This window comes from Bombina bombina, chromosome 5 (assembly GCF_027579735.1).
Source record: "Bombina bombina isolate aBomBom1 chromosome 5, aBomBom1.pri, whole genome shotgun sequence".
Lineage (NCBI taxonomy): Eukaryota > Metazoa > Chordata > Amphibia > Anura > Bombinatoridae > Bombina > Bombina bombina.
The window spans coordinates 706,053,257-706,067,289 of record NC_069503.1 but is presented as its reverse complement, the minus strand read 5'-3'; positions in this window follow the sequence as shown (position 1 = coordinate 706,067,289).

Genomic DNA, 14,033 nt, shown 5'->3' with positions numbered 1-14,033 from the left:
TAGAATTAACTGCAGGCTTTAGTAGGCCTTCATGCAAAGGTAGTGTCCATGTCTACAGTGTAAGAGATACAGGATACAAGATTTTAATAATAAACATTTCTTACCATCTACAGTATATTGAAGAACAATAAAATAAACATCTTGAGGTTTTAATTATTAGACACCTAGATTACAAGTTTTGCACTATAGAGGGTGTGAAACGAACGCAACAAAAGTTGCGTTATTTCACCCTGCATATCGCTGCCATTACAGGTTTTTAAAAAGTGGCCTTGTGCTTGCAATATGGTTGCGATGAGCTCCATACCGCACAAAATCCAAAGGCTATAAATACGTGTTGGTGCACGCTTTCCCCATAGACATCAATGGGAGAAGGTGTTAGAAAAAAAAACTAACACCTAAAGCGCGGAATGGCGATTGTCGTAACGCAACCCTATTGATGTCTATGGTGAAAAAAAAAGCATAACATAAACCCCACTTCTAAACACCCCTAATCTGCTGCCCCCGACACCTACATGAATTTATTAACCCCTAATCTGCCACTCCCGACATCACCGCCACCTAAAGTTATTAACCCCTATTACGCCGCTCCCTGACATCGCTGCCACTATAATAAAGTTATTAACCCCTATTCCTCCGCACCCCAGCATCGCCCACACTATAATAAAGATATTAACCCCTATTACGCTCCTCCCCGACATCGCCACTAAATAAAGTTAACCCCTAAACCTCTGGCCTCCCATATCACTGCCACTAAATAAACCTATTAATCCCTAAACCAACAGCCCCCCACATCGCAAAACATTATCACCCTCTAACTTTAAATTAAAAATTACAGTATCCCTTTCTTAAAATAAATAAAAACTTACCTGTGAAATGAAAAAAACCTAAGTTTAAACTATCTATTAAACTAACATTACTATTATACTTAAATTAAAATAACTACAAATTAAATAAAATAAATTACACATTAAAAAACCTAACACTACTAAAAAAATGAAATCTACAGTTAAAAAAAAAAAATAACAAACATTAAATTGCGAAAAATACCAAACAAAATTATCCAAAATAAAAGCAAATTACACCTAATCTAACAACCCTATAAAAATAAAAAAGTCCCCCCAAAATAAAAAAAAAACCTAGCCTACAATAAACTACCTTAAATGGGCATTTTTTAGGACATTGCCCTAAAGAAATCACCTATTTTACCTGTAAAAAAATACAAAGACCCCACAACAGTAAAACCTACCATTTAGCCATTTTACATTGCCCTTAAAAAGGCATTCAGCTCTTTTAAAAAAGCCAAAACCCTAACCAACAAAAAAAGACCACCCAAAAAAAGTAAAAAATAACCTAACACTAACACCCCAACGATCCACTTACAATTTCTGAAGTCAGGACATCCAGGCGGCGAGAAGTCTTCATTCATGCGGCGAGGTCTTCATCCATCCAAGGGGCGTCTTCTATCTTCATCCAAGCAGCATCTTCTATCTTCATCCCAGTGGCGTCTTCTATCTTTATCCTGGCGGTGCAGAGTGGGTCCATCCTTGATGACATCTGGAACGGAGTGTCCTCTACATATGGTCACCGCCATACATTGAATCTTCAATGCAAGGGAGCCTTTTCAAAATGGCATACCTTGGATTCCTATTGACAAACTGAATATGTGATGAATGAGATGCACCAGCAATCCGGACACTTTAAAAGGCTTTTATTCTGGGTTCAAACAAACATCAAATAAAAACTGATGTACATTGTATGTGACAAAGTGGGTGGCTTAGGATACACACAATGAACAGTCCGCTGACGCGTTTCACCCTATCTGGCCGTAATTGTAGCTGGTGTTCATAACCTCAACAACATTTAAATACACCTGTGTGTTATTGTGATTGGATAAAAACAATATCCTGGGCGTAATCCTATGTGCACACCCACATTCATGCTCCAATTAAATTTATTTATAGTTACTCCAAAATACAATTTTATCATGAATGGAAATGTCAAACACTTATATCAACACAGTCAGAAGTAAACGCTGATGACTTAACCTTTCTAGTCTTTATTAACTTAGGATTTCTTTGTCCAAAAACATTCAAATTTGTAAACTAGGACTATTCAAACCATTAGGCATAAATTAGAAACTGCAGTGAAATGATTACAGTTTTAATCAAATTCTCTCATGTCTTTAGGGAATTAAACTCTCCAAGATAGCAATAAACAAGAATGTTAAAATCTTTATAGTTAAAAATGGTTATGTTTCCAAAAGAATCTATATTTGGAACAGGAAGCAAAGGTCCAATTATAGAAGGGAAAACAATCAAAAGAGGTTCCCTAAGGGAAATAAGTCAGGGAAAAAGAATAAGAACAACAAAAATAATAAATCTTATAACAAATCCAAAAAGGTTACTTTTAATGAAAGTGAGGCTGAGTCCTCAGGAGATTGCTCGACTTCAGGGGAAGAAGAAAGTGCAGCTAGGGAGACTGTTTTGGTTAGTACAGAGCAAACACAGAATCTAACAGCCAAATCACATAGTGAAGCTGGAACTTCTAAATATCAGATGAATCAAACTGGTAAGACAGGGTTGAATATCCCAGGAGAACAAGATAAATCAGATATAGCACAGGTTTTTTCCAGACTCCCAGAAGGATTCAAAGGGGGGGGGGAAAGGAGAAATAGGAAAAGGGATCTTGAAAGAGATGCCACCCCTTCCCCCCAGACGAGGCAGATCAAAGACAAAGTACTTTTGAACTCAGTAATCAATCTATCTTTATGTCCACTCAGTGATCTGGAAACCCAAGTCTTAAACTATGGACTAAGCTTTGTGCTGGCAAAAAGTTTTAATCTGTTCCAGACACTGGTGGACGTAAACAGATTGATTATAAATTTAACCATAAAGAAATTTTTTTTAAAAGCAGGCAGGAATGAGACAAGTCAAGAAGTTGACCTAAGTAGGGAGCCTCAAAGTGAGAATTTGACATTCACATTTCAAGAGGCATGTGATTTAGAGGCACTGGAATAATTATACAGTGAAAATACTGATCTATTTGCTGAAGTGGACTTAAACTCTGTTTCAAGAGGTCCCTCTCTCTCCAGTGCTTCTAAATTCTACCCGATCCACACGAGGGGAAATGTACTAGAAAAATTTCAGAGGAGAATTGAATTTTGATTTAACCAAACTTGCTTACACTGAGAAGCAAGGAAATTATTCTAATTTGAGTAAGCAAGAAGTATTAGCTCTGAAGAGGTTAAAAGAAAATAAAAATCTAGTCATTAGATCAGCTGATAAGGGTGGGTCAGTGGTAGTTATGGACAGAATTTTTTTTGTCCAAGAAGCATTACGCCTACTAACTGACCTAGCCCAATATCAAAGTTTAACTTTTGACCCTACTAATAGATTTATGCATGAACGTACTCATCTAATTGATGATGGTAAAGAAGCAGGCTTTCTAGATGACAACACAAGTAGGTACCTCAAAATAGATTCTCCAGTAATGCCTATATTTAGCTTTCTACCAAAGGTGCATAAATCCCTAATTGATGTAAAGGGTCGCCCCATCATTAGTGGCATTGGTTCCATTTTGGAACCTTTATCACAATGGCTAGACTATATTCTACAACCATTAGTACAAAGTTTGTTGAGTTATTTGAAAGATACGAAACAGCTTTTATTAGAACTAGACACATTTATTTGACAGGAAGATTACAATTGGTTGTCCATTGATGTCACCTCATTGTACTCCTCCATACCCCATAATAAAGGTTTGGAGGCAATCTGTTTATTTCTAGAGAGATCCACTCAGTTTGACTCACACTTCCGCCGCTATATCCTCAGGGTTACGGAGTTTTTATTAAAGCATAACTTTTTTGTGTTCAAAGGTGTTCATTACCTCCAGAGATGTGGGACAGCTATGGGGGCTAAATTTTCCCCCTCTTATGCCAACCTGTTCATGGGTTGGTGGGAACTGTCCCACATCTATGGATGTGGTGAACCTTGCAAGGATAGGATCAGATACTACAGAAGATACATAGACGATCTTTTGATCATCTGGAAAGGAGATGAGTCAGAGGCAGTGAGCTTTGTCCAGGTTTGAATGATAACCCATCCGGGATTACATTCACGCATGAGTTTGGAAGAATAAAATTAAATTTCTTAGACGTGACACTGATGAGTGTTCAGGATAAGGTTCAGACCAAAGTTTATAGAAAGCCTATAGAAGGGAACACCCTTCTCCACGCCAAGAGTAGCCATCCAAAAAGAGTCTTTAGATCTGTCATAAAAGGGCAGTTTATAAGACTCAGGAGAAATTGCACAACAAAGGCTGAATATGAAAAACAGGCCCTTGACCTAGAAGATCGACTCTGCAAGAAAGGCTATGATTGGAGAGAGGTTGCTTCCACAAGGGAGTGCATAGCAGCCAGAGATAGGAAGGATTTTTTGGCAAGTAAAAGCAATAAGAACCAGGATAGGTTTGAAGGGGTATTTTTTATTACTCAGTACAGTAGTCAATTCCATCAGGTCTGTAACATTATTCGGAAGCATTTTCATATGCTGGCGGCTGATGATGACCTGGTGGAAGTTGTTACCAAAGGGTGTAGATATGAGTTTAAAAAAGGCATGACTATAGGTAATATTTTGGCCCCGACTCAACAGAGTTCCATAAGCACCACAAATTTGTCTTGGTTAAAGTTTAAAGGTGTTTACAAATGTAGGTATGTACAATGTATAGCCTGTGAATATCTCCAACAAGGAGAAGGTTTCTTCAGTACAGTGACGGGGGAAAAGTTTAATCATTTCTCTTGCCTTAATTGTAGAACCACTTATGTGGTCTACATGCTCACATGTGAGGTCTGTGGTGTACAGTACACAGGTCTCACCACAAGAGAAACCAGGGACAGGATCCGTGAACATGTAAATAACATTAAGGCAGGTAAATTAACTACTCCTCTAGTGCAACACTTCAAACTAAAGCACAACAAAAGTGCAGATTCGCTCAGATGGACTATTATTGAACAAGTAAAATGCAAAAAGAGAGGAGGAGATTGGGACTCCCAAAAGGGAGGCCTTCTGGATATACAGATTAAGAACCAGAGTGCCCCAAGGGTTAAATTCTGAATTTGACATTATAAATTATTGGGAGTAGTGGGGTTTGTTCTGTGTATTTGGGGGGGCACTCCTTCTTTTGGAAACATAACCAAGTTTAACTATAAAGATTTTAACATTCTTGTTTATTGCTATCTTGGGGAGTTTAATTCCCTAAAGACATGAGAGAATTTGATTAAAACTGTAATCATTTCACTGCAGTTTCTAATTAAACTAATTTGAATGTTTTTGGACAAAGAAATCCTAAGTTAATAATGACTAGAGAGGTTAAGTCATCAGCGTTTACTTCTGACTGTGTTGAAGTGTTTGACATTTCCATTCATGATAAAATTGTATTTTGGAGTAACTATAAATGAATTTAATTGGAGCATGAATGTGGGTGTGCACATAGGATTATGCCCAGGATATTGTTTTTATCCAATCACAATAACACACAGGTGTATTTAAATGTTGTTGAGGTTATGAACACCAGCTACGATTACACCAGAAAGTCTGAAACGCGTCAGCAGACTGTTCATTGTGTGCATCCTAAGCCACCCACTTTGTCACGTACAATGTACATCAGTTTTTATTTGATGTTTGTTTTAACCCAGAATAAAAGCCTTTTAAAGTGTCCGGATTGCTGGTGCATCTCATTCACCACATATTCAGTTTGTCTAAAGAAACGGAGGTTGCACAGCTGTACTGAGGATATTACCTTGCCAGAGTCATCTTTGCACTTACCCGATTTGGCAACAGCAGATTCTGGCGAAGAGCGTGCAGGCAGCCGGAGGCGAAGTTTCTGAGTGACGTCACACGCAGAGGTGCCGTTGCAGAGTGGATCCAGGATGAGAGGCGTTCTTGGATTGGAGCCGCAGTAGATGGGTGAGTGAGGGGGAAGACCCTTCTCCAAGATTTTTAGTGCCGGTACGCATATAGAATTTGACTCTGATCTAGCAGCTAGTAATAGGTGCTCACACAGCTCAATACAAGTAGTTGGATTCCTATTGGCTGATTTGATTTTTTTAGGATGAGATCTACTAAAATCATATTGGCTGTTCAAATTAACCAATAGGATGAGAGCCACTGAAATTCTATTGGCTATTTTAACTTTTTCTGGGTGTTTTTTATTTTAGATAAGGGTTTGGTCTTTTTTAAAAGAGCTGAATGCCCTTTTAAGGACAATGTAAAAGAGCTGAATGCCCTTTTTAGGGTAATGGGTAGCTTAGGTTTTTCTTATAGTTAGGTTTTTAATTTTGTGGGGTTGGTTGGGTGGTGGGTTTTACTGTTGGGGGGTCTTTGTATTTTTTTTACAGGTAAAAGAGCTGATTTTAGGGCAATGCCCTAAAAAAGGCCCTTTTAAGGGCTATTGTTAGTTTATTGTAGGCTAGGGTATTTTTTTTTTTATTTTGGGAGGCTTTTTTATTTTTATAGGGCTATTAGATTAGGTGTAATTAGTTTCAATTTCTGTAATTTGTTTATTATTTTCTGTAATTTAGTGTTTGTTTGTTTTGTACTTTAGCTAATTTAATTTAATTTAGGTTATTGTATTTAATTTAGTTAATTGTATTTAATTTAGTAATTGTTTTTATTTTGGATCATTTCATTTGTTATTTTTTGTAAATTAGTATTTTTTATTTTTTGTAATTTTAGACAATTGGCTAGATTATGAGTTTTGCGTTATGAGGGGTGCGGTGCTAACTTGCAAGTTATTACCTACAGCGCTGGTATTACAGGTTTACAAAAACTCGGCGTTAGCAGGCAAAAAGTGAGCGCAGAGCAAAATTGAGCTCCATACCGCACTCCAATACCAGCGCTGCTGAAAGCTGCAGTGAGCTGGTTTTTTTTTTAATATTGTTTATTTATATATCCAACAGCAAAACATAGTTACATACATTTTCACCTTTATACACCACGCAGGGTCAGGTGTAAAAAAAAAAATCAGAAAAAGATAACATAAGCTTGAAAGAAAAGATCTCTTCTTATATACATCCATTTGTAGGATAAAGAAAGAAATAACATAATATTCACATACAATTCATTTGAGTATGCTGTTGGAAATTTTTCTCTAACAATAAACACTAAACCCAGTCGACCTGCATACAAACAACAACCACACTAAAAAAGAAGAGAAAAGAAAAAAAAAAAAAAAATAACAACCCCTCCTAACGCCCTTTTTAGCACTAATTATCTTTATCCCTCCTTAAACTGTTCTGTACCCAATTATCCATGAGTGTGGAAAGAGATCCAGGGCTACTAAATCCATGAAAGAGTTTGAGGAGAGAAATGGGGTCAAGATGGCTTTTTGTATAACCGCAGGATATGATTGGATAATTGGTAGCCAACCAACTAGGAAAGATTTTATTCTTCTTTCAGAGGCGGTTTTTTAAAACTTTTATTTATCATAACAAGGGTTACCATGTAGAGATGTCTCTCTCATGGGTCACAGATCATTGGAAAACAAAAACATGTTACAATTGGATGTTTACATTGCAAAACTGGGTCTCTATTGTTGCGAGTGATATTTTTACATACAGTCTCTCTGCAAGTACTTCCCGAGTTTTTCTTTTAAGGCAAAAAGGAAAATGTACAAACTGTGTCCCAAGAGTTGATCTTTTTGCAGCAATAGTCCATGGTAAATCCCTCTTTTCCTTTTTCCTCTCTCAGTCTCCTCCCATCCCTCCCTCATCTCCCACCCCACTCCTCCAAATAGTACAGCGTTCAACAATCACCAGATAAAGATAACAATAATCATAACAGTAATAATCAGAGCTGAGTTCGATCCCCTCTCTACACTGATCCCATTGGGATCTTGACCGTCTCTCATAGTCAGGTCTCTTGTTCTCCCCTGGGCAGTAGCAAGAAGACAGACTTCATAATGTGTGAGCAGATGTCCACTAACTCATCTTTCATGTTTCTCTTCATACAGAAAACCCCATTTGCCTCTCAGGTGTTGTTCTAATAGGACTTCAGTGTTTCTAAGGGGGAGTAAAAGCTGTGTTTGCACCGTAGTATGTAGAGTGTGTATGTAGGGTTCCCATTTTTTCATAAAAGGTCTGGTTCTCAACTGTACATCTCTTAGGGTGTCTGCTGCTTCATATGTAAGCTGTTTGTGAATGTTCGTTTTGAGTTGTGATAGTGTAGGGGTCCCTGGACTCAACCAATTTTTGAATATGAGTTTCCTAGCTTGTAGGATGATGTTTGTGATCACTTTTTTAAGGGAGTTAGGTGTAGAGGCTGGGATCTCTAAGAATACTATCAGTCTGGGGGAGACTATCAGTTCAGTGTGAAACGTGGATTTTATCCAATATGCTGTCATGCCCCAAAATTTCCGTATCATAGGGCAATGCCACAGCAAGTGGGGCAGGTCTGCATCTGCTGCTTTGCATTTCTTACAGTGACCTTCTGTTTCTGGCCTCCATTTTTTGAATGTCTTGGGTGGTATGTATGCTGCTTGTAACAGTCTGGTGTGTGATTCTCTAGTAGTCGCTGATAGAGTTGCTCCTCTTGTGTATTGTATGCTGCGCTGTATTACGTCTGGTGTAATTTCAGTGTCTAGAGTGCGTGTCCATGTGTCACTGATATGCGTGATCGTAGCTACGTTCGTCGGTTTCATGTGCAGTCTGTAAGTTGGGGAGATAGACGTATTACCTTGCATTGTCATATGTAGCAGTCTGTTAACGTCTGAGTTTTGGTCAGTAAGTTCTGTGTGTCTTAGTAAGTCTTGGATGTAGTGTCTTGCTTGTAGATATGCGAAATGGTGTGTGCGGGGCAGGTCAAATTGGGATTGTAGTTCCTGAAAAGGCTTGACCTTCATGTCCAACCCATTTATCAATTGGGACACGGCAGTCAACCCCTTAATTTCCCATGTGGAGAACACTGGGGAATCAATCCCTGCGGGGAATCCTGGGTTACCTCTCAAAGGGAGGTATTTTGTATAGGTAGGGTCAAATCGAGATCTCTTGCAGAGTCTCCACCAAGCAGAGAGGGGCTGGGATAGTAGTGGGTAATTTTTAATCATCTTGAGTGTGCGTGTCGGTGTCATATGTGAAAGCGCCTGCAGGGACCATGGAGCCGTAGCCTGCTTTTCAAGTTCTGGCAGTGTGAAGTGTCCTTTTTCTGTCAACCAGTCTAGTACATATTTAACCTGGGCTGCCTCACAGTAAGCATCGAGGTTGGGGACAGCTAATCCCCCTGAAGTGATCTCTGCCATCAGTCTAGAAGAGTTTATTTTATGTTTTTTCCCTGCCCATATAAAAGAGAGCATCGCTTTGTTTAATATTTGTGTGTCTGCTTTATGGATGTGGTGAGGTATCATCTGAAATAAGTACAGGAGTTTCGGGAATATGATCATTTTGACGAGGGCGATTCTACCTGGTAGTGCTACCGGTAGATTACTCCATCTGAGCAATGTCTCTTGGAGGTCTTTTACCAGGGGGCGATAATTTAGATGGTACCACTCTCCGGGGTTGTGGGATAGCCTGACTCCCAGGTATTTGAAGGAGTGGGTAACTTGTTTGAAGTTGTATGGTAGAGTAGCGCAGGGTGCCCCTGGGAGCAGCCAGACAAGCTCCGACTTGTCAGCGTTTATTTTGTAGCCTGAGACCTGACTAAACTGGTGTATGATTTGCATGACGTGAGGGATGTTTGTTTTTGGATCTTGTAGGTATAGGATCATGTCATCTGCAAAGAGAGACAAATGGCACTGGACTTTACCCACCCACAGTCCCTCTGACTCTGCCCTAATCTTGATGGCTAGGGGCTCGATGGCAATGTCAAAAAGGAGGGGTGACAGTGGGCAACCCTGTCTTGTTCCCCTGCCCAGTTGGAATGGAGGTGAGGGAATGCCATTAATCAAAACTGAGGCATGGGGATTCGCGTATAGGGATTCGATTGTGGATGCAAAAGGGCCCTTGATACCGAATTTATCTAAGGTGTTAAAAAGATGGTCCCAAAGGACCATGTCAAAGGCCTTCTCCGCGTCTATAAGCAGAGCGCAGGCTTCTATGTCTGTGTCTCTACCTTCTCCGGCCTGATTCCAGAAGTGGGTCAGTATAAATTGGAGCTTGCGAATGTTTAATACCGAGGATCTACCCTTCACAAACCCTGTCTGGTCTCGGTGTATCAGTGTGGGTAGGGCTATTGCGAGTCTATCCGCCAGGATTTTGGTTAGCAGTTTATAATCCTGGTTTAACAGGGATATTGGGCGGTAGGATTGGGTAAGTAAATTGTCTCTGCCTTCCTTGGGAATCACACAGATGTTAGCTTCTGTGAAGCGGGTAGAGATCCCTTCCTCACCTTTCATGATTTTATTGTAGAGAGTGGTGAGTGTTCCCATCACCTCCTCCTTCACTAGTTTGTAGAATTCCCCTGGTAGTCCATCCGGACCTGGGGTTTTGTCTAGGGGCAGGGTATTTATGGCCTTCACTATTTCTGTCTCTGAGATGGGTGCGTTGAGGAGAGTTAGATGTTCTTCTGAGATGGTAGGGTTGTGTATCGTTTCCCAGAAGGAAGTTTTCTGTGCTCTGTCTATTGCCTCCTCTTTATATAAGGTTTTGTAGTAGTTCATGAAGGCAGCTTGTATCTGCGGTGTGGTAGTGTGAATAGCATTTCCTACTTTGATGGCCCCTATATATTTATTAGGTTTAGCAAATTTAGTGAGTCTAGCTAGGAGCTTCCCTGTCTTATCTCCATGTCTGTAAAAGTTTGCTTGAGTTGCTGTCATCTCCCTGACAGTGTTCTGGTGTAGTGATAGGTCTCTAAGTGTTTTTGCGTCAGTGTAGTGTCGTTTCGTCGTCGGGTTTGGGTTTCGTAAGTATTTATTTCTAGCGCTGATCACCCTTCTCAGTTGGTTCTCGCTCTTTTGTTTCAGGCGTTTGGACCTTCTGATTGTGTAAGAGGATATAAGACCCCTCATCACCGCTTTTCCCGCCTCCCAGCGTAGTAGGGTGTCATGTCGGTGCGCGGACTTTAGAGTCATGTAAGTTTTCCATTCTCCCTCTAGAAATCTCTTGAAATTTATGTCCCCATATAAGTAAGTGGGAAAAAACCACCTACGGGGTCCCTCTCTAGTTGGCGTGAGATTGATTTTAAGGCTAATGGGGGCATGGTCTGATATGGTCGCAACATCTATGGTAGTGTTAGTGATCTGTTGTCCCAAGGTATGTGTTGTTAGGAATAGATCGATTCTGGAAAGGGTGTCTTTGGCTGGGGTGGTGCAAGTGTAGTTTCTTTCTTCTGGGTGCTGATCTCGCCATATGTCTGTCAGTGCCAAAGAGTGCTTGAGTTTGGACAAGATTAGGGAATCTCTCCTTGCGTTTCTATAGGTTGTGTTATGTCTTGTTGCTGAATTTGGATCTCTGAATCTGTCTGCTGGGGTTTGAGGGGCTATATTATAGTCTCCCCCCAGAATCATCGGGGAGTCAGCAAACTTTGTTGTGACAGTGCTGAAATTTCTCCAGAAGTCCTTTTTATCAGTGTGTGGGCCGTAGACTCCCCCTATGATAACGTGTTTATGATTGAGTTTGAGTTTTATTAACACATATCTACCCTCGGGGTCTGTCAGTTGTTTAACTATAGTGTAATCTAGATTTTTTCTAAAGAGGATAGCTACTCCTCTGGCTCTTTTCCCTTCATACGTGGTGTGGATAATTTCTCCCACCCATCCCTGTCTTAGTTTCTGATGTTCTGCATTAGTCAAGTGGGTTTCTTCCAAAATCGCTATGTCTGCATGTTGGTTCCTCAAATATTTTAGAATGGTTTTTCTTTTGATGGGGGACGTAATGCCCCCAACGTTCCAGGAAACTAGTTTCATGGGGAAACTTGAAGGGGTGTGTGCAGTGGTTATGTGAGAGTGTGATAGGAGAAAAATAGAGTAAGTCTGTCTTTCTTACTTACCGCCAGCTGCCCAGGGGTGAGCGTAAATGGTTATCAAGATGTTTTAAAGCAGCGTTACTACTGATCAGCTCTCTGCAGAGGTAAACAATGAGTTATAAATTATAAATTATAAATTAGCACAGTAGGTATAAACAAAGATATATATTATTTTCCTTCTGTCTACAGTTGGCAATAGATATCAGCAATTCCTGATTTGTTTAACTTTCAAACAGTAACTAAACTTGTAAACTTTCCAACTGTCAAACTTCACAAAATCCCAAAAGCCCTCCCCCCCTCCCCATTATTGAAAAGGATATATATGCAGCGTGTAGCACCAATTTCTGTGCATTATGTCCCTCCAGTTAGTCCTGGTAAGTTAAAAAGTCCTGAGTTGAGGATTCTAAATCTTGCTTGGTTTTCTCCTACTTCATGTGTCTTCTTCTTCTTCTTGTTGGGCCTGCTTTGGCCGATCCGCACGCCTCTTGATTTGATCCAGAAACAGCTGAAGGTGTTTTGGAGAGTCAAATATCTTTGGGCCTTGTGGCGTTTGAAGTCGCAATCTGGCTGGATAGAGAAGTGCTATGGATTCACCTTGAGCTATAAGGTCTCTGCAGTAAGGCGTGAATTCTCTCCTTTTCTTTGAGACATCTGCGGAATAGTCCTGGAAGATAAAGATTTTCCTACCTTCAAAGTCAATAGGTGTCTTTTGTCTGTACGCTCTGAGTATTAGCGTTTTATCTTTGAAATTTAGGTAGCGCACAATTATCTGTCTAGGTGCACCTTCCTGCTGGGGAGCTCCCACTCTGTGTGCTCTTTCTGCTATGCAAGGTATGCTTGTAGATGGGAGTTTGAGGATACCTGGGAGAATAGTCTCTACAAAGTTCATTAGGGCCCCCGAGGGGACAGATTCTGGCACTCCAACTATTCTTAGATTGTTCCGTCTTGAACGGTTCTCCAAGTCCTCTACCTTGGCCTGCAGCAATTTGTTTTGTCTTTGGAGAGTAGTGATGGAGGAGGTTGTGTCCCTGTGTCTTTCTTCTCCCTCTGCTGCTTTCTGTTCCACAGCGGTTAGGCATGTGGAGAAGGCTCTGAGGTCTGTGGACAGGCTGTCCATTCCTGTTTGCAATTGTTCTATTTTAGGCAAGAAGAGCGCTGACAATTGAGATACAATAGGATGTGTGTCTTGCGTCGAGGTAGTGGATGTTTCTAGCAGTGACTGAGTCTGGTCTTGGTTCTCAGTTTGGGTTCTCTGGCATCTCTCTGTTTGCTTCTGTCTACCTGCCATGTTGTCAGTCTTTTTATTGTATGGGGTATAGTATTTTTGCATACAGGCTGTTCACAGCAAAGGTTCTACTGTAGTTGTAATTTAGTAGGAGGATTAAACTTTTTCCATAGGACTAGGAGGATTAGTTTATCTTCTGTTTCTGGAGGTTCGTGCATGGGGAGGGGGGTACATTGGCTCTGGTTTAGTGTGCCATATCTATTGTTGTCCCCTAAGTAGAATTAACAATTGAGCTGCTGGTAGTCAGTCTTAGGTTAAGGTGTGTTGCTCCCTAGTTGTCCGCCTCACCCTCAAATCGGACACTGCTGTGCTACAAGTTTATCTCCCCTCCACGTGGGTTCTATCTGTGTAGCGCTGACAGCCTTCTTGGGCTCTGTGCTGGCAGCCACCCAGTGATAGGCAGGTTCCCCTGTAAAATGATTGCTCTCTCTCTTTGTCAAGCGGGTGGCAGAAATAGTGTAATAAGCCTGGGAGGAGGGGGGAGATAGTAAGGCTGCTGAGCCCCAAAATAGGAAGCAGTTCACTCTTTTTTCCTGTGTATGCTGTTTCTTAACAATGTTATAGTAGGGCCGATATCCAAGATGGCCGCCGTCAGTTTATTGCGCAGCTCTCTGGGTATTGGGGTAGGTTACCTTGTCTGTTTCTGACTCCTAGGAGACTGAAATTTAGCCCTCCTCTGTAAAGCCCCAGCCTGTTCGGCTTCTCACCTACTCCCTTTCGATGGTGCGGGAGGTCTGGCCTCTCTGATCGCCGCCGCGATCGTGCTTCAGCTATTTGCTTGTACGGCTGCCGGCGGG